This window comes from Erythrolamprus reginae, chromosome 3, assembly GCF_031021105.1.
Source record: "Erythrolamprus reginae isolate rEryReg1 chromosome 3, rEryReg1.hap1, whole genome shotgun sequence".
Lineage (NCBI taxonomy): Eukaryota > Metazoa > Chordata > Lepidosauria > Squamata > Dipsadidae > Erythrolamprus > Erythrolamprus reginae.
The window spans coordinates 74,618,909-74,639,083 of NC_091952.1; the positions used below are offsets into that span (position 1 = coordinate 74,618,909).

Here is a 20,175-nt window from a genome sequence, read left to right on the forward strand (position 1 = left end):
AGAAGTCGTTATGTAAAGTATAAATATTGTTGGTCCTAGAACACTGCCTTGAAGAACACCACTGTTGACAGGTGCAGGATTTGATAAGGCACTCCCTATTTTAACCACTTGTTGTCTTTTTGACAAGAATACAGTTATCCAATCACGAAGGGGACCTGAGATGCCCTAGGATTTAGTTTTCAGAAGATGTTTGTTGTGTAGCACTGAGTAAAAGGCTTTACAGAAGACAATGTAAATTGCATCTATTGTTTTACCCTGATCGAGATGTATAGTCCATATATTTTTGCAGTGTAGGAGTTGCAGATTACAGGATAATTTTTTTCTGAAACCAAATTGTTTGTTAGAGAGTAGGTTGTTGGTTTCTAGGTGGAGGATAATGGATTGGTTTATGATTGATTCCATGACTTTGCAAGATCCTTTTCCAATTCCTTTTTTTTCCAGCACCAATTGTCCTCAAAGGATTAAAGATTTTTAAAAACAAAAAACAAATGTGAGTAGGGAAAACAATAAGTATGATATATTTTCTCAAAGAGGTTTCACAATAATGCTTTCCCACTATAATCAAAAAAATTATATAAATTATATAAATTAACATGACTTAGAAAAGTTTCTATCAGAAACTAGATGTATAACTGGGTAATAACATAATTCACGAATGAAGGCAAACGATGGGTAAATGATGGACTCCAGCATAAGTCTGAAAATTCAGAAAACTAAATTTCTGATCCCAGTGACCAACCCAGATTGGATCCATCAGTAACCTAACTCTCTTGAAACTTACAAAATGTAACATTTCAGGTACAGTATTTTGTTGTACACAATATACTTCATTTATTCCATGTATTTTATTATGCTTTCTTCCATTCCTTTGACATTTCCTTTTCTGTCTAATACCTGGATTTAGATTTTTTTTAAAAATTAACCACTCATTCCTTTGACATTCCAGAGTGCTGCCATAGGCAGGACTGAGTGATGGTTTCTGTAATAGAGAGTTCTTCTGCAAGTAAATTTAAAGGTATGCTGCCTTCATATTCAATCCTCCACACATTAAGAATTAGAAAACTAAGTAAGTGCTCCAATTTAAATTGATTGTCTTCAATGATGTTGTCAATCTAGCTGACTTCCTTCTCAATAACCTTTTTTACTTCAGTCCAAACATTAGCTAAGAATAGATATTTTTTTACCCATTGAATTTAAGAGCGAAACTTATGGGAATGATAATATAAAAAAAAAACTTTCAATTTTTAAATCTAGAAGAAGATAAAATAATAGGTAATTAGTTTGAACTTATGCAGACTTAGGTGACTGTTAAACTATTGAAATTAAATGTTTAGTTTAAGAAATCAATAGGATTTAAAATTGCTTGTGACCAATACATTTGAGGTGGTGCATTACCACATCTTGATCAGTCCACAATGAAAGTGTCAAGTAAACGTTTGAGCTTTTGAGTTTCTTTCAACCAAGGCATTTAAGGCTGATAGTTGTTTAGATTAAAAAGTGAAGCATCAGCAGAGAAATCAGAGGAATCGGAAGATGAAAAAGTGCAAACAACTAAAAGATATTTTCAAGATATTTCTGAACAGAGGAAAGGAAAAGGAAATTGCTGGCATGGTTGCCAAATAAAATGAGGTTTTATGCATATGGTTTGGGAATGTGTTGAAGATCAAAAATTTTGGAAAGAAGTACAGAATGAAATTAACAATATGCTAAACATTAATTGGATAATCACGAAAGAATTAGCAATACTAGTTAAACATGGGGAATTACGAGAATTTAAAGAAATCAAAACAGCAGCTTTGGAAAGCGCTCAAGCAGTAGTGGTATTAGGGTGGAAGGACAGCAATAAATGGACTATCCAGAATTGGTACTGGTACATGGTGGACCACATCCACTTCGAAATTATGGAAATAAGATTAAATAACTTTGATGAAAATAAATTGGAGAAGCTGATGGCACGATGGAATAAGGTGAAAAAATATATCTTAAGTAGAAGAACCGTTGTACATACCTGAACGGTCTTCTCAGTGCTCTGGAAGGAGAGTCCATCATGGGTTGTTAACCAATCCTATTGGTAGAGACTGAGTTAATTTAAATAATTAATTAACTGGCACCGCCCCCTTAGCAGCCCCCATGAGCCAGTTTTAAAAACGAAGACAATGTAAAAATCAGAAACTTTTATTAACTTCATAACCAAACAATAAACTTTAACAGTCCCAGCACTCCGGCGACCTGGCCAAACACCATGCCGGGTGGGTATGGACTCTCCTTCCAGAGCACTGAGAAGACCGTTCAGGTATGTACAACGGTTCTTCTCCATTGACTCTGGAAGGAGAGTCCATCATGGGATATACCAAAGATCAAGTCCCCTGGGAGGGAAAAGGCTGGGCCGAGGTCGTTGGAGTGACACACACTCGCTGTAAGACACGCCTGCCAAATGAAGCCTCCGCCGAAGCCCATGAGTCCAGTTTATAATGGCGTATAAAAGTAGAAGAGGAGGCCCAAGTAGCGGCACGACAGATATCCTCCAAGGAAGCTTGCGTTGACCAAGCCGCCGAAGCAGCCGCACTTCTGGTGGAATGGGCCAGGACCCCGGCGGGGGGAGATTGAGACCTCGATGTATAAGCCTCCGCAATGCAATCTTTAATCCAGCGACTAAGGGATTGCGAAGACACTGCTAGACCCATTGAGGTCTGGGCAAAGGAAACAAAGAGTCTTTCTGTCTTTCGAAAAGGCGCTGTCCTCCTGATATAGAGCTTCAAGGCTCTTCGGACATCGATCTTGTGCCAACGAAGCTCAGAGGGATGTTGACCATGTGTGCAGAAGTCCGGTAGAACCAGTTCCTGCCGTCTGTGAAAATCGGAATTCACCTTCGGGACAAACGAAGGGTCCAACCGGAGCACCACTCTGTCCGGATGGAACACACATAAGTCAGGCCTGACGGAAAGTGCTGACAACTCCGAGACTCTACGGGCAGATGTAATCGCCACCAAAAACAATGTCTTTATAGATAACAGTCTATAGGAAATCGACCTCATTGGCTCAAAAGGGGGTCCCGTGAGGGCCCGTAACACTAGGGTGAGGTCCCATGTCGGGAATCTCCTTACCGGAGGAGCGTGTTGGTTAATAGCTCCTTTGATGAAATCTCTCACCCATGGATGTTGAGCTAAAGATCGGAATTCTGATACACGGACTATAGTGGACAGGGCCGCCACCTGTCTTTTCAAGGTGTTGGGGGCTAAACCCCGCTCAATGCCTGATTGGAGAAATTCAAGAATTGCAATGAGCGAGGCCTGCTTTGGATCACAATGACGGGCCGAACAAAATCTGCAGAAGGCTGCCCACGTTGCCTGGTATATCCGCACTGTCGATGGCCGACGAGCCGCCTGCATAGTCGCAATGACCGTGTCCGGTAGGTGTTGCTGCACTAGTCGCTCCCGCTCACACGCCAGGCGGCTAACTGGAACCATTGAGGCTCCGGGTGACAAATGGAGCCCTGAGTGAGGGAGACTAGGCGATCCGGAATCCTCCAAGGAGGGGACACTGAGAGAGCTACCAGGTCCGCGAACCACGGTCGACGGGGCCAATAAGGCGCCACTAAGATGACCTCCGCCGCCTCCTGAATTATTTTGTCCAGCACCCGTTGCAGTAGACACGTTGGGGGAAAAGCATACAGTAGGCCGCTGGGCCATGGAGACAATAGAGCGTTGACTTTCTCGGCCCTCGGTGAAGGGAACCGTGAATAAAACCTCACCAGCTGCGTGTTGGTTTGAGATGCGAAGAGGTCCACCAGAGGAGTCCCGAAACGTTGACTTATCAGGTGAAATACTCCGGGATCCAGTCTCCACTCTCCGGGGTCCAGGGTAGATCTGCTCAGCCAGTCTGCCTGAACGTTGCTGGTCCCGGCTATATGTTCGGCCGACAGAGAGGCTAAACGGGGTTCCGCCCAGTCGAAGAGAGCCGCTGACTCGACCATTAAGCGAAGCGACTTCGTTCCCCCTTGATGATTCAGGTGGGCCCTGGTAGCAACATTGTCGGTCAAGACCAACACATGCTTGCCCAGAACCCAAGGGAGGAAGGCCTGAAGAGCCAGAAAGACAGCCCTGAGCTCCAAAAAGTTGATGTTGATTGGGCTCAGATCTTCCGGAGACCAAAGGCCCTGGGCCATGTGTAGCCCCATGTGGGCCCCCCAACCGGACAGACTGGCATCCGTTGTGAGGATTAAGCGGTCCCGGTTGCAGAAGAAGGTTCCGTTGTCCAAGGCAGGGGAAGTCCACCAGCCCAACGATGCCTTGACCGAGGAAGGGAGGTGAACTGATTTTTGAGAGTGACTCAGTTTGGCCTTTTGCCAAGGTAGAAGAAACCATTGAAGGGCCCTGAGATGATGACGGGCCCAAGGTACAATGCCGATAGCGGAAACAAGGGTGCCCAGCAGCTTGGACAGGAATGCGAGAGACACCCGTTGTTGTTGCCGAAGATGTGAAATCAATTGTCGGATGTTTGCCATCCTTTCTGGAGACAAAGTCACAGTCCCTGTGGAGGTGTCTATCATGGAACCCAGGTGCAACAGCCTGGCTGTCGGAAGAAGATGACTTTTTTCCTCGTTGATTGTGAACCCATGGGATTCCAACGTGTGTCTGGTAACTGCCAAATCTGCCCGCGCCCTCTGGGAGGACCTGGACAGGATAATGAGATCGTCCAGGTATGCCAGAACACGAATACCCTGGGATCTTATCTCCGCCGTCAGAACGTCGAGCAACTTTGTAAAGGTGCGAGGGGCCGAAGACAGGCCGAACGGCATTGCCCTGTACTGATAGTGAGAGTCTCCCAGGGCGAACCGGAGAAATCTCCGATGAGACGGCATGATGGGCACATGCAGGTAGGCCTCTTTTAAGTCTATTGAGGTTAATAGGTCCTGCATTCGAATGGCGGCCAAGATGGTTTGAAGGGAATGCATTCGGAATCGCCGATATTTGATATAAGTATTGAGGTGCTTTAAATTGAGGATCATGCGAACCCCTCCCGATGACTTTGGCACAAGGAAGACCTTTGAATAAAAGCCGGTACCTATCTCGTGCCTGGGCACCTCCTCTATTGCCCGGATCTCCAACAGATGGGCAACCTCTTGCAGAAGCTGAGACCTCTTCAGGGGGTCCCGCTGAACTGGGCACTGCACATAACGGTGAGGAGGGGGCTGCAGGAACTCCAAGCGCAAGCCCTGGGAGACAGTTGCTAACGCCCACCTGTCGGAGGATGTTGTCCGCCAGGCGGCTTCGAAAAACCGAAGTTTTCCTCCCAGGGGTCGTTGAAGAGAGTCACTTTGAACGCTTGAAGCCCCTCTGGCTGCCACGAAAGGGGCGTCTCGACTGTTGATACCCTCTTTGGCGATCCTGGAAGGGCGCTCTATCTCCCCGGAACGTGTTGGAGTTATATGGGGTCTGAGAGTAGGGTCTTGTATTCTGACCCGCTGTAGCAGAAGAGTCCCACCGAAAGGACGGCCTGCGCTGGTAAGGAGTATAGCGACGCTCTTGGCGCCGGTAGGCTCTGGGGAGGGACTTTCTTTTATCCTTGTCTTCAACAAGGACTGGATCTAACGCCTCCCCAAAAAGCTTTTCTCCTTGAAAAGGAGCCGAGGCCAGGTTCCATTTGGACTTGAGGTCCGCTGGCCAGCTCCGCAGCCAGAGAAGGCGCCTTGATGCAAGTGTTGCTGCCATACTCCTGGCCGAAAACTTGGCAGCATGCAGCGTGGCGTCTGCTGAAAACTCCGCTGCTGCTAACAGCTTCCCAAGATCCTGTCGCAAGCGACCCTCATCCGGTCCAAGTCTGGCCTGCATTTCCTGCAGCCATACGATAGATGCTCGGGTGAAAAAGGAAGCAGCCGCCGCTGCTCGAAATCCCCAGCTCGCCATCTGGTGGGTTTTTCGGATCAACACCTCTGCCTTTCTGTCCTCAGGCTTTAGGCTATCGCCTGTCTCAGAGGGCACGAAGGACTTAGAAATCAGCTGCATGACAGGCTGGTCTATAGGAGGGAATTCCAACAATTTCTCCACCTCCTCATCACCTGTGTAGAATCTTCTCTCTACTGCAGAGGGGCCCTGAGCGGCAGCTGGATGTTGCCAGGGTCTTTTTACACTTTGCAGGATGATATCAGAGGATGGGATGTGCTCTGACTCAGGCTGGGGTTCTTTAAAGAGGACTATAGCTGGTTTTGTCCCATCTGTGGGGTCTGCTGTCTTTTCAGGGCCTGGTAAGTCGACAGTCTGTTTTGCTTTATGAAGCAATACCCTGAAAGTTGAGGCCTTAAAGAGCCCAGCAGCCACCGGCTGTTCTGGTGGTGTCTCATCATCAGAGAGCTCATAGTCTTTTTCAATTTCCTCTGACGGGCTGGCCTCCTCAGCCCAAGACCCCAAGCCTGAGGGGGGCGGTGCGCACCACAGGCTTTTTGATTGCACCTGGCGAGGGTGCTGTGTAACTTGTTGCACCCCCGCTGCCATCCCCTGAGTGTAGGCATTGTTAATTAAATCCTGAACCGAAGGGGACATCTGAGGCCAAGTATCTGTTTGAGGCCTAATCCCTGTAGAAGCCCAAGGCTCAGGTGGACCACGAAGCCCAGCTGCTGTTGGCGTGAAGGTGGCTGAGGGTCCCTGGCCGCTCCTTAGAGACTGACTTGCTGACCCTGGCCTAGGCTGAATAGGGCCAGGGGAAGGGAGCACCTGAGGCATCATTGGCATCTGTCTGTCTGGAGACCAATCGCGGTCTGACATCACCTCTGCTGGCCTTATGGCGGTATGGGGAACTGGTGTGTCCCTGGCCAGGGGCAAATATTGCGCAGACAGAGGGGAAACCGTCAAGGGGGTGTTAAGGGCCGCTTCCAGTCTTTTTTCCAAGGCCTGAATCCTCTTTTCTGCATCTTTCAGTGAAGAAGAGGAATGCTGGGATTTGGCTTTATCTTTAGCCTTGGCCTTGGCCTTGGGGGCAGTGCTAGGAGAAGGCACTTTCCCTGGATTCATTTGATCTTCCATTGTACTTACAGTAACACCGGAGATTAGCAATTGGCAACTAGCTCACAGCAACACGAAGCACAAAATGGCGACCAGGCACCCCTGGGGCTAGCGCATGCGCAATCCCTGCCCCGATCGGTTGATCGCGCCCATTCTCTGGGCGGAGAGCAACTTTCCCGCCGAGGGACAAAATGGCGGGCGCGGGAAGACTTCTGAGAGAACTGAGCCCTCTATATCACCGCGCTGTTCCTTTTGGGGGGGGGACAACCCCCCCAGGCCATAGCTCCACTTTATTTACAGCCGCCGGCACACTGAAGAATTTTATGTGATTTTCGCCGCTCTCGTGCGATCCCAGCACGAGCGACGCGGCGGCGGCTTCGGCGGCGGCTTTTTTACGAGCCGCCGAACAGCTGAGAGGCGCTGGCACCGCGCCAGCCCTCTTCCTTCGAAGCAAAGCCGGGGAAGCTTTGGAAGCCTCAAAACCGCTTGGAAGCCTCTGGAACTTGCTGGGGAAGTGGAGATTCCCCCAAGCCTCCCAGTGGGGGGGGCGGACCCCCCCACCTTCGGCTCGCAGCCGGGTCTGGCCTCGGAGGCCAGGGACCCCAGGCTGAGTTGCTCCTCGCTAGGGGTGGTACCCACGGAGGGAAGGGGCCCCCGAGGAGAATAATGGTGGGGGAGTGCCCACGGAGGGCAGAGACCCCTTACTGGAAAAGTGATCTGTGAAAACACAAGAAAAAAACATTAAAACGATAAGTATTCAATTTTAAACAATAACAGACAATTTTAATAAATTTTAATTAACCCTTATGTCAAAATAACATGAGGTAACTCATAAGACAAAAACTCAAACGTCTCTACACTTAGACTGAGTTTTTAAAACTGGCTCATGGGGGCTGCTAAGGGGGCGGTGCCAGTTAATTAATTATTTAAATTAACTCAGTCTCTACCAATAGGATTGGTTAACAACCCATGATGGACTCTCCTTCCAGAGTCAATGGAGAATATATGACGACAATGTGAAAAATAAATTCCAATCACTTTTTGTATGTAAAGAAATGTAAACCAGAGCCAAGGAAGGAATTGAAATTTATTGTAAATAATTTAACCCCCTAAATGGTGGTGGGGTTTATTGGTGTTGGGCATTTTTTCTTTAAGATTTTTTTGTTTGTTTGTATGTTGTAATAAAAAAATTAATTAAAAAATAATAATTAAAGATATTTCTGAACAATTAGTAAATGCACTAGAGAACCCAGCAAGGATCAAGAAACAAAAGAAAGGCTGAAGAACTATGTCTCCTTTGAGATATAAGGCTCCTTTACAAATTAGGCAAGGCTTTGGTAACAAGTATCAAGATTGAACTACTTTGCTTCTTTCGAACCTTAATGCTCTTCAACTTGCCAATGAACTGGGAGAAGTGAAGGGTGAAATAAAATGCTGAGAATGTTTGTGTGGACCATAAGAGCCTGGTAGCCATCAAGGTCACCATTGCAGGTGCTTGAAAAAGAGATGGACTGTTCTCATAATGAAATGACGTCTCATAATTGGGCAATGTGATCACCCACAAGTGGGGAGAAAGGGAAGTTATTTTTTAAAAAAATATATTGATTTTTCAAGATAAAACAAAGACGTACACAGAAAGATACAACATAAAAAAAGGAGCCCATACTGCTCCGCTCTTTTAGAAGTCAAAGTCAAAAAATGGAAATAAAAATCCTGTAGATTGTGTTAAGAAAAGGAAGAAGAACAAGCAAAAGTAAAAAGAAAAGAAATACATACTATATATGTTATTGCTATTTACAAGGATTTACAGTTTTGTACCATCTAATAAACAATATGATATTTACGATGATATTCTTTTATTCAGCCACTTGTGGAATGTATACCACTAGATGATAGCAAAAAGTAAATGTTTATTGTCAACTAGTGGACATCCAGGTTTTTTTACTTCAGAGTAAAGTACTTTGCTTCAGAGAAGAATGTTAGTAAAGCTAATACAGTGGTACCTCTACTTACAAACTTAATTCGTTCCATGACCAGGTTCTTAAGTAGAAAAGTTTGTAAAAAGAAGCAATTTTTCCCATAGGGATCAATGTAAAAGCAAATAATGTGTGCGATTGGGGAAACCACAGGGAGGTTAGAGGCCCTGTTTCCTCCCAGGAGATTCCTAGAGAGGTCCCACGGAGGCTTCTCCCTGCCTTTTCCGGCCCTGTTTCCTCCCAGGAGATTCCTAGAGACCCCACGGAGGCTTCTCCCTGCCTTTTCCAGTTACAGTTTCAGAGGCTCGGGTTTGTAAGTGGAAAATGATTCTTGAGAAGAGGCAAAAAAATCTTGAACACACGGTTCTTATCTAGAAAAGTTCGTAAGTAGAGGTGTTCTTAGGTAGAGGTACCTCTGTATAAGAAATACAGGGGTTTGCAAATAGGAAATGAGATCAAGGGAGACTTGGGATCTAGTATATAATGCTAAAAGAATGGGGTGTTATTTTAATTATTTGCTCTTGCCTGGTTACCAAGAATATATATAGTTGCAATTTAAACAACTGAGAGACTGTTGCCCATGCTTTTTAAGACACTAAGCAGAACTTCATCTTAAGCTTGGGTTTCCAAAATCTTCTCAACAAGGAAGGACAAAGAGAGGTAGAGTAATTTTAGGATTCATGTGGGTGCTGTGTTTTTCCTAAACTTGCGTCATGTAAAAGCTGATGTTCTTTCACTTACCAGGAAAAAAACCCACAGTCACTTAAAAGGGCACATCATTACATTTACGATCCTCTTCTCTAAGGCAACATAAGATGGTGTTGATTAATGCAGCCCTCCTGCCCCAATTCCAATCAACTTTTCCTTGTTAATATAGCCGCTAAGCAGGCCACAATTGCAACTATATCAGAGAATTCTAAAGTTTGATTTGTCACAGCCATTGAACAGCAGCATGTGGATAAAGCAATTTTGAGCAGCTTGCTGTCCACCTGTTTTTCAAATGCAGCCAGGCAAAAGAAAACTTTTCTGACTATTTGCAAGGAAAGTACTTCCAATTTAGAAAGAAATTGTTGTACACAATGCAAGTTGATGCTTTTTATATTACATTTTAAAGCCATCTACTGTCATTGAGGGATCAGTCACCCCAATTAAAGGGGTTTTATGTAAACTATCAATACTCCCTTGATTCCATCCAAAGCAATGTCAAGGGAAATTATTTATATACCACTTCGTCCCTTTTTGTAAAATGAATTCAGCATTTGAACAGAAGAAGAGAGGGAGGGAGGGAGAGAGGGAAGGAGGGATTTTTACATATTTCAACAGCAGCATCATTTAAGCCATTGTCTATCCATTGCCGGATGAAGGCCATTTCTGCTTGTTTCCAAACTATCATGAACTTTGATATTTGATCTTCTTTAGATTTAATTTCTGGGGCCCTCTATTGGCCACTCATTGTGTAAGAAATCATAATAAAATAATACAAAACGTTCTAACCCAAAGCGAATAAATAAAATAAAACAAAGATGAATAAATCAGGTACATCATGTTTGGCCTGCAAAAATCTGAATGAACATAAATGAAAAGAAAAAAATAAATATGAGTCTAAAATAAAATCTAATGGTGGCTAAGATTTTTGCAGTTTAGGTATGATATGCCTAAACATACTAGCAGCAATTTATAAAACAGAAGCAAACTTGACTGTAAAAAATATGACTTCAGCAACCGAGTTGTCGAAGCGTGGAACTCATTACCTGATTCAGTAGTGTCAACCCCTAACCCCCAACATTTTTCCCTTAGACTATCCACGATTGACCTCTCCAGGTTCCTTAGAGGTCAGCAAGGGGCGTGCATAAGTGCACCAGTGTGCCTTCCGTCCCCTGTCCAATTGTCTCTCCTTATCTCATTGATCTTTTCTTCCTTTCAAATATGTTCATCTATATTTTTATATCTTTTCTTCTATTCTTTTCTTTATTTATATTATTACATATCTATTCTCTTCAATGTGTATTATGTATTGGACAAAATAAATAAATAAATAAAATAAATAATTTAATTGCTATAGCTTAGTTTTCCAAAATAGTTATTTCTTGTGCCTTTTCATTTTTAGGCCTGTTGCTTCGTCCCCTTCTTGGATCTCTTCCTCCCTTTCTGTTTTTTCTTATTCCTTCTTTTATCGTAACCAAACACCTCTAAAATAACTTTAGACATATTGTTAAAACTTTTATATTCATTTTCATTAAATTATCAAATTTTCCTTATATTCAACAAAATCAGTACAGCTAGTTTGTATGAATTTCCATGTAGTAAACATTCAAATATTCTATTTAGGTAGATCTCACACTTAAAAAAATTTCTGTCTCAATACATATTAAATCAAGAATTGCTTAATCATGGATTGCATAATCCTTCCTTTGTTCTATAGCATCATATTTATCATATATAAAAGAAAGAACCAGGTTCTAAACCAATTGTTCATATTAATTGCATAAATCGTGTATTACCATCAAAATTCATTGACCCGGCCCACAGAAAAGTACTGGCCGGTTTTCTTCCACAACATATGTACACTCTCCTCATCTCAGATAATTTAGGAAACTTATTTATTTATTTAATATTTCATTATTTATTTCATTTATCCCCCTTCCCCCAGTCAATTGTCCTGCTTTACCAATATTAAAATCGGGTCACCTTACATTACTCTCAAAAGGCATAATGACTCACTGGAATGAGCCATAATTTTGTTTGTTTGACTTTGGTTTAGCATGATGAGCAAACCAAACATTTGGCCAATTGAACCATAAGTTAAGTCTTAATGTAATATGAGAATCTAATTACTGTATCTTGAGCCACATGCATATAATAATGGAATGAAAACCCTGGCCCTTAGCTACATCTTATTTTGTAATCCTCTGGCTTTATCTCATTAAAGTACATGGATATTGAAAGAAGATCTGGGGGGAACTCTGTATATCAAATTAATTGTACATACAAGGTAAAAGCATCAAAATGCACAGTGGCATGCAATATATTAAAATATTTATGTCTGAAATACCACCCACAGAAATAAAATTGATTGGCAATTGCTTTCTTGGAACAAAGGCACAGCAAGAGACAGCAGAAGAGAAATAATGCAAAAGGAAGACCTTGAAAGCTGTTGCCAAAGCGTCTCCATCTGGACAAGGGTTTTTTTTAAAAGCCAGCTTTAGGTTGAAGCTGACATGAGCAGAAGACAGGTGTGGATATGCCCTAAGAAAAGTGCTGAAAAATTAGAGTGATTAACAGAGCTTTCACACGGTAGCAAGGTCTAGATAATATAAAATGAGAATTAATGTTAGTAGTACTAACCTACTATGGAAAAAGATGGCTACAAGCCAGAGGTGGGTTTCTAGTGGTTCTGACTGGTTCTTTAGAACCTTTAGTAAAGCAGCAATAATACGGATCTGGTTCTGGCAGTGCTGGTTTGTGGGTGCACAGAAACTATTTTTCATTGCTGTGGGAGGCGGGCGCACACCCAACACAACCCTGAGCAAACCGGCAGCAAAACGATCCACAATTCACCCCTGCTACAAGCATGATTGTTAACCCACTGCCTCTTGCAGCATACATCACCATAGGAAAAGAGTTAAAACTACTATTTCCACCCCAAAATTACTTCATTTTTCTTCTCATGCAAAGTTTACGAATAAAAATACACGAAAAACCTCCATCGTTAATAAATCGACAGAGTGTTTCAAGATGTGACCTTGCTTTGTAATGTTATTTACACCTAAGGGCTGAAAATCAGTAATGATCAGGGTCACTCATTGTGCTAAACCAAGATTACGTGCGGTTGGGTTTTGTATTGTACACTAAGCAAAAATTGAACAAACCTCATTATGCCATAGTCCGGTAGGTGAATTAAATTAATCTTACTTTGACAGCGAATATGAAAATTAACATTTTTATCAAATGATACAATAATAAGGCTGCACATGTCAGCAAACAGAAAGAATCAGCTCTGGAGGTCAAGAGGTATTGATGACAAGGCAAAATAAGAAGAAGGTTTAAACATAAATTGTTACCTCTCCATTTCAAGGTCATTTGCATTTCAATAGAGAAATGTAATTAGAACGAGCCAGTTAGATCATCAAGTTCATTTCTCTAGCTAACAATTTGAGATAAAGGACACACAACAGATGGCAATGCAGCCTCTGACTGGTTTAATATAATATCAGTGAGCAAATAATAACCAATTAGGCCAAACTCGAGGTTTCAGCTTCTATGTTCTGTAATTGAAAAGGTGTCCCATATAATAAACACAATTGTTGTAGCAAATTTGAATCTGTGTTGTGATATATCTAAGTGGAGGTGCTTTTCCCAGCTTCCTTCCCAGTGAGTAATATCCTATCTGGATGCCAGTAGAGAAGAATTCATTATTAAAACAATTTATTTATTGAATTTGTGGCAACATCTTTTAAATCTGGCAGGATTCTACACACCGTTTGTATTCTCAAATCAAGTGAGCTTTTTCTCACTTCATTTCAGGCCTATTCTAAATTTTCACATTTAAATGACCTCATTCTTTACCTGCAATTCCTGTCTATCATACTCATTTAGGATAATTTTATGTACTGCAATGTAATAAATTCCAAATTATGTAAATAATTTACAACTAATCTTCGGGGGTGGGTGGGGAATGAAGATTTCCATTTAGCAGCTTAATAACAGCATTTCCTTTACCTTAGATGGGGGAAGATAGAAAGCATGCATTTCCTAAAAACAAATAACATAAGTTTCAGGAGGACAAAATGACAAAATAGAACGGAGATTGACCGGAGTGCTGTGTATGTTCTAAGGCAGTGTTTCCTAACCTTGGCAACTTGAAGATATCTGGACTTCAACTCGCTGGCTGGGGAATTCTGGGAGTTGAAGTCCAAATATCTTCAAGTTGCCAAGGTTGGGAAACACTGTTCTAAGGAACTGTGTGTTCAGTAGTGTCTTCTGAACAGCTACATATTGCAAAGTTGGTGCCCCCAGAGTTACCCAAGGTAACTGTTACCTTTTGAGCAAGCAGAGATTAGATTAGATTAGATTACATTAGATTTATTGGATTTATATGCCGCCCCTCTCCGCAGACTCGGGGCGGCTCACAACAATGGCAAAAACAGTACATAGTGACAAATCTAATATTTACCAATCTAATTACAGTTTTAGGTTAAAAAATTCATAAAAGCAACCCCAATATATATAAAAAACAAGCACACAATCCATCAAACACCAAAACAACATGGGCAGGGAGAGATGTTTCAATTCTCCCATGCCTGATGGCAGAGGTGGGTTTTAAGGAGTTTACAAAAGGCAAGGAGGGTGGGGGCAATCCTAATCTCAGGGGGGAGCTGGTTCCAGAGGGTCGGAGCCACCACAGAGAAGGCTCTTCCCCTGGGTCCCGCCAGACAACATTGTTTAGTCGACGGGACCCGGAGAAGGCCAACTCTGTGGGACCTAACCAGTCGCTGGGATTCGTGCGGCAGAAGGCGGTCCCGAAGATATTCTGGTCCAGTGCCATGAAGGCTAACTGTAGGAGGAATATAAGGCAGTCGGCTTTCTAAGCAACCAACCAAATGTGGAAAACTAACAAGGGGTCAGTTGTGGAGTTAAGCAGAAAAATACTAACTAGGGGTATTGGAATATTTACAATATATAAAACAAAGAGAAAAGTCATGGTATTGATCAACTTTTTTTTTAATGAGGAAAACAGACATAAATTGAATAGGTCTGTTTGCACTTCCTTTCTTCTGTTTTCTCTCCCATGAATTGAGGGTGTGACTTTTTCAAGTCTATTGACAGTTATTCCTCCTACCAATCAAGGTGGAATGAAATAATATTGTTCAAAGCAGTAAAACTACGTCTCCATGAAAACTGAATAGCTAGACAAGAAGTTCAAGAATTGGATCATGGCTCCCACTTTGTGGTGATTTTAGAAGACTTTAGAGACCTGACCTTTCCTTGAGGCCTTGGAGTAAGGTGGACAGAACCCACATGTTGGATATTTTTGTTTCATACCGGATTTGCCATTTCATTTATTATTGTATTTCTGTTTATTTGGTTGCATTTGTACTGCTTTTATATTCTGAACTACTCAAATTTGGCTTGAAATTGGGTGGTGCTGAGGTCAAAATAAGCAAATAATTAAGAGAACTTAAAATGGTAGGAATATTTTTAGATGAAGGACAGATTTCAGAAATGTTATTGATAAAAGCAATCATGGGCTTTCCCAAATATGCCCATGTTACACCAACACTCCGCAGTCTGCATTGGTTGCCGATCAGTTTCCGGTCACAATTCAAAGTGTTGGTTATGACCTATAAAGCCCTTCATGGCACCGGACCAGATTACCTCAGGGACCGCCTTCTGCTGCACGAATCCCAGTGACCAGTTAGGTCCCACAGAGTGGGTCTTCTCCGGGTCCCGTCAACCAAACAATGTCGCTTGGCGGGGCCCAGGGGAAGAGCCTTCTCTGTGGCGGCCCCGGCCCTCTGGAACCAAATCCCCACAGAGATTAGAATTGCCCCCACCCTCCTTGCCTTTCATAAGCTGCTTAAAACCCACCTCTGCCGCCAGGCATGGGGGAATTGAGATATGCTTTCCCCCTAGGCCTTTACAATTTTATGCATGGTATGTCTGTATGTATGATTGGTTTTTATAATAATGGGTTTTTAACTGTTTTTAGTATTGTATTATTGTTATATGCTGTTTTATTACTGTTGTTAGCCGCCCGGAGTCTGCGGAGAGGGGCGGCATACAAATCCAATAAATAAATAAATAAATAATAAATAAATAAATAAAAGACAGAAGAGATAATGGGTTTTAAGACCATTGCCTGAGTTATCTAAATAGACTGAACTTCACAAAGTCCAGTAAGTCTGCATTTTACTGGAGAATCAAATGGAATTTAAAGTGAACCCTAGAGGACTACAGATAAAGATTTGTACAATATAGAAGGATGTGGACGTGTTTTTGTAATGGGCCTTATTAAATTACTTAATGAGAAATAAGTGTGAACATTGACTCACCAGCTTCTTAGCCTAAATTCATATTCAAAGCTAATCAACAAGATGAACTTAAACTCTTAATGAAGGATGGCAAATACGATTTAACAGGTGTACATAAGGGCACTAGTATGCCTTTCGTCCCCTGTCCAATTGTCTTTCCTTTATCTCATATATGATATATATTTTCTTCCTTTCATATATCTTCTCTTCTATTTTCACTTTTATCCTTACATATATTACTTCATGTTATTTTCTTCCTATGTATTTGTGTATTGGACAAATGAATAAATAAATAAATAAAATAAAAGTATAAACTGAAACATGACTGAAATATGGCCATTGAAGAGTTCAGTTTCTTCAAAAGGGACAGGAGTAATGGAAAGGGAGTAGCTGCACTTAAGAGTATCTACACCTGTTTAGAAAGCCATGCAAATTAAACTGGCAATAGTGTACAGAACATCTGGACTAAATTGTATAAAGGAGCAAATGTAAGCATAAAATTAACAGTATCACCCCAAACAAGGATAAGGTAATGATGCTTTCCAGAATCAAACTGCAGTTCTTTCAAAAAGACATGAAGTGGTAGTGATTGGGGAGTTAAATGATCCCATCTGTTGGGAGACAAGTTTTGCCAGTCATAATCCTTCCAACTGCTGGCAACTTTCTGTTTTCTAGAAGATACAATAAAATCAACTGTCCTTAGCTTGACACTAACTAAAATGGAAGGAATTCTGCAGGAAATAAATTGAAAACAATGATGAGTATGATTCCATGGCAGTAAAGACAAATGGGAAAGGAAAAATAAATTGTATTCCTAAGAACGGAATACTAAAAATGCAGACACAAATAATTCCAATGAAGCAATAGAAAGGAAACAGTAGGTGGCTTGGGATCATCTTGAACTCAATCCCTATAGGTTGGAGGACAGAAGGAAAAGGGGGGACATGATTGAAACATTTAGATATGTTAAAGGGTTAAATAAGGTTCAGGAGGGAAGTGTTTTTAATAGGAAAGTGAACACAAGAACAAGGGGGCACAATCTGAGGTTAGTTGGGGGAAACATCAGAAACAACATGAGAAAATATTATTTTACTGAAAGAGTAGTAGATGCTTCGAACAAACTTCCAGCAGACGTGGTTGATAAATCCACAGTAACTGAATTTAAACATGCCTGGGATAAATACATATACATACGGAGAGGGGCAGCATACAAATCTAATTAATAATAATAATAATAATAATAATAATAATAATAATAATAATATCCACCCTAAAATAAAATATAGGAAATAGTATAAGGGCAGACTAGATGGACCATGGACCATCTTCTATGTTTCTATGTTCTCATCAAAGGCTTTTGCTCTGATACTTGCCACCTACCTTGCCCAACCATCTAGTTAAGCATCATGAAACTGAAATCAATTTAAATAAGGCTGAATACAGCAATAGGAAATCAAATTTCCCTCTCTCTGGTTATCCTCCTTGCCTTTGTTGTAAATCAGCCTTGTGTGCCTTCCTGAAGTTCTATCCCCAGGCAAGAGCAGCATTTGCTTTTAACCTTTGCAAATTAAAACAAGTTTGGAGTGCACTTTGATTCAAAGCTGTGGTTCCATTTATTTTTGATTTTGTTTACTCCAGCAATCCCCACTCGATGGCATCAAAGTTTGGTATTCACAGTTAAGCACTGTTAATCTGCATGATGAATATAACAAAGCTTATGAAAGAATCCCAAATGGACAAGCATGATAAGAGATGGGACAAAGCGCTTGGCAAGAGTCCAAGTATACAGGATATTTTTGTATCCAGATTCATTAATTGCTTGCAGACAAAATATGACTAATAGGATGGCTTAAAAGTATTAAGACTCCCTTGGTGGGATTTTTTCCCCCCTCTGTGTCATCCCCCACTCCCTCTGCATTGCAGAAAAAAATATGGTAATAATTTATCCCATTAGTAAGAATTCTCTTTCCCTTGTTTTGTTAAACCACATTAGATTTGAAACTTATTTCGGCCAAATTGCAACTTTTTGCAGTATTAAAAGTGAAGAGAAGTAGGAGCATGTCTGTATCCATAAGCCGTGCAGTTTTTGCATGGATTCCCAGAAAATGCTTGCAGATCCTCAAGGGCCTTAAACATTGGCTGTTACTGCTCCATTATCTCCTCCTCCCCCTGGAAGAGGTAAATTGAAGAACACAAAGAAGCATCATGGCCCCGAACATCTCTTCTTAATGAAATGAAGCCGAGGGAATTGCTTGTCCCACATTAAATCCCAGTCTTTTCCCTGAGATGGGATAAAGCAGTGATGGTGAAGCCTTTTTTCCCTCGGGTGCTAAAAAAGCATGCATGCTTGGTATTGTGCATGCACAAGTGCCCACGCCCATAATTCACTGCCCGGGGAGGGCGAAAACAGCTTCCAGATGCCTTCTGGAGGCTGGAAACGGCCTGTTTTTCAACTTCTGGTGGGCCTAGTAGGCTTGTATTTTGCTCTCGCTAGGCTCCAAAGGCTTCCCTGGACCTGCGGGAGGGTAAAAACATCCTCCCCCATTTCCCTGGAGGCTCTCTGGAAGCCAAAAATGCCCTCCCAGAGCCTCTGGTGCAAGCCAAAATCCAGCTGACCAGCACAAACATGTACATTGGAGCTGAGCTATAGCAATGGCTCACATGCCAGCAGATACATCTCCACCTGTGGCACCTGTGGCATAGGTTTGTCATCACTGGGATAAGGCTTGAATGTTGACCAAAAGTTGCTTTTTCAAGAGGCAATTGGACTTTCTTGTTTTTATTTCTCATCCACGAAGCTTCTTCAGCTCTAACTGGATGGTGGGGAATGGAAGGATTTATATTCCCTGCAGACAGGAAGACAATTCCTTCCATTCCTCATCATCCAGTCACATCTGAAGAAGCTTCTTGGCTGAGAAGTGAAAAACAAAGAAAAACAAAAATGTCCAGTTGCCTTTTGAAAAAGCCCCTTTGGAACAACCATGACCTGGAAGGCTGAGAATCTCCATAGATGCTTGGATGTTAAAGTGGGTGTGTTATCACCAAAGTGGTCTTTACAACCTATTAAAGAGCTGAAGGAATGCACCTTAAAGCAACTTTTAAGAAGAACCCTCTGTGTCAAGATTAGTTAGAAGGAGCAACAAATCCAGGCTACCAAAGTGAAATGTAATATCACAGGGATAAAAAAAAGATTTTAAAAAAGAAGGCGCTGATCAAATAATTTTTGTAATTTAACTATCCTCTTCTCTTAAGAATATTAAGCCTTTAAGGCAGTGCCTGAAGGTCTTAGCCTGGCACTCACTCATTCATTGCTGAAGTCATGTAGAACGTAATCTATACTGGTCAGCCTTGAGGCCATTTTCAGAGAACTGTGAATCAAGTTGAATTCCCACTTGGTACAAGAAGCCTTTGGTTCTAAATAATACATCCAGCAAATTTACTGCTGGCCACAGGAAGCTGAGAAAGTGAATAAAACCCAAAGAAATACTAGTCTGGTCACCCCAAAAGAGCTCTGTCTGACAAAGATTTTAACGAGGTAATAAATCCAGCACTTCACTTGAGGTCCACAGACTCCAACATCATGACTTTGAAATTTGGTGACCATATGGCTTATTCTTAGAGGAAGTAGTGTCTGCAGGGAAGGCGAGGAGGGTCAAGCTGGTTGACTCAGCCTTCCATCCTTCCATGATCGGTAAAATGAGGACCCAGATTTTTGGAGGCAATATGCTGACTCTCTGTAAACTGCTTAGAGAGGGATGTAAAGCACTGTGAAGCAGTATATAAATCTAAATGCTATTGCTATTGATGTCAGCACTGTTGTGGTGTGGGGACATGACTTCCACCACTTTTTATTATTTATCTATCTATCTATCTATCTATCTATCTATCTATCTATCTATCTATCTATCTATCTATCTATCTGTATTTATATGCCACTCATTCCAAAATGGACTCTGAGCGTCTAACAGTAGGAATAAATACAACAACAATAAAAAACAGTTAAAAACTAATAATAAAAACCAACAATACAATAAAACTTTCTTATACAATAAAAAAAGTCTTCGGAGAGGGGCAACATAAAAAATCATACATACTTACAATCCACCAAATTCCAGGGCTGCCGGAAAAGCCAGGTTTTAATGGCTTTCCGGAAGACTGGTAGGGTGGAGA

General features: G+C 41.9%; 1 protein-coding gene across 1 annotated transcript in view; it reads right to left on the minus strand.

Annotated features, from left to right (window-relative positions):
- The window catches only part of BEND5 (BEN domain containing 5), a 1,001,406-nt gene that overhangs the window by 370,984 nt on the left and 610,247 nt on the right, over window positions 1-20,175 (minus strand). The gene's annotated exons all lie outside the window — the stretch shown is intronic.